The following is a 1,899-nucleotide window of genomic DNA, read 5'->3' as shown; positions in this document are numbered from 1 at the left end:
AATTAACGTGCAAGTGGCTGAGCACTCCACAGACACGTGTACCCTTAACGTAGTTCTCGGGGATATTCAGCGTGACACAGTGTGACAAGGCTGGCCCTTTGAATTACGGGTACAACAGAAACAGGAAGTAAGAGTGAGAGAAAGTTGTGGTGAAAGAGTACAGCAGGTTTCGCCACCATCCCCTGCCGGAACCTCGTGGAGCTTTAGGTGTTTTCGCTCAATAAACACTCACATCACCCAGTTTGGGAATCGAAACTGCGATCCTATGACCACGAGTCCGCTGCCCTAACCACTGGGCCATTGCGCCTCCACACTACATTATATAATGTGTCACTTTAGTAAGCTATGGTTTGCATGAGATTTGGCTGCTAATTCTAGTAGGGAGGATCTCTGGTAAATATTCCACAGCACTTTCCCCTCTCCTGCTCATACTCTCATTTCATCATCATCATCATCATCATCATCATCATCCTTTGACATCCATTCTCGATGCTGGCATGGATTGGATGGTTTGACCCGAAGCTGGCAAGCTGAAGAACTGCATCGGGTTCCAGTCAGATTTGGTTTGATGCCCTTTCTAACTCCAAGCTCCTTACAGAATGTGCAGGGTACTTTTCATGTAACAGTGGCATGGGTATTAATAGTTATCGCCAAGCCAACATGGCAGTCCAAAAAATAGGACGAATGCTGCCGTGGATTAGCTCCAAGAGGACATCGCCTCTAGCTAGCTATGTGACACATGAACCTGTGTTCTTTATAACCTTATAACCTGTGTCCTTTATAGCATGGGTGCTATACACTAAACATACACTTTAACTTTGCTGTGGCAAGTAAATGAATTGTGTATGTCACATTACTTGTGTGTGGATGGAAATCTATTTCTAACTTGCTTCTAGTCTTATTAAACCTTCATCAGAGAAACAATACCAATTTTCTGACCAAAGAAATACGAATGTATGAAACCTGTTTGTGATGTCTACAAACTCGGGTAGAGCTACAGTGCATCTATAGAGAGTTAATGTTTCTCTGATGATGGTTTAAAAAGTCTTGAAACCAGTCTGTCCACTCGAGTATTAACCAGAGATGTTAATATCATATAATAGCTATTTATAGTGTCTACAAACCTTTGTAGAGCTACTTTGCTTTATCTAGCTATTGATGGTAAATGTTTCTCTGATGAAGGTTTAAAAAGACTCGAAACTAGTCTGTCCACTGAGAGATAATAGTAATATATATATATATATATATATATATATATATATATATATATATATATATATATAGATATAATAACTACTTATAGTGTCCTCAAACCCTGGCAGACGTAGATTGCTCTATCTAATTGTATAACAGTGCATCAACTGATAGTTAATCTTTCTCTGATGAAAGTTTAAGACTTGAAACTTATCAGATCTATTTTTGTGCCCACAAAAAGAAGTGATGTAATTCTTTAGTTTCTTTGCTCTCTTGCCAATAAATGACATGTACTTTTAAACAAAATATAGCTTCCATTTCACATTATCCCCCTAGTAAACATTAAAAGCTGCATTATTTAATTAAATAATTGATACATAAATATTGTTGAATATTGATACAATGACATCTTCACCTCATTCTCTGATTCAGTGCGAGAGTTTGTGTGCATTTACATGGATCATTGATATATGCACACACACACACACACACAAACGCACAAACACACAAATATGTGCATACACATGAAATTTCTTACATAAAGCATTTGTCAATAATATATTTCTAATCGATATTTCAAAATTAATAATGAAAAAATTTGTCCTGCGGAAAGTGAATCATGCATCTCTTTCTAACTGTGGCTTATAGTTTAAACACACACACACACACACACACACACACACACACACACACACACACACACAC

General features: G+C 37.7%; 1 protein-coding gene across 1 annotated transcript in view; it reads left to right on the top strand.

Moving 5' to 3' along the window:
• Positions 1–1,899, top strand: part of LOC106882585 (unconventional myosin-Ia) — a 354,036-nt gene that overhangs the window by 6,038 nt on the left and 346,099 nt on the right. The window lies entirely within an intron of this gene.

Source organism: Octopus bimaculoides, chromosome 17 (assembly GCF_001194135.2).
Source record: "Octopus bimaculoides isolate UCB-OBI-ISO-001 chromosome 17, ASM119413v2, whole genome shotgun sequence".
Taxonomy (NCBI): Eukaryota; Metazoa; Mollusca; class Cephalopoda; order Octopoda; family Octopodidae; genus Octopus; species Octopus bimaculoides.
This window is presented reverse-complemented; position numbering and strand designations above follow the sequence as displayed.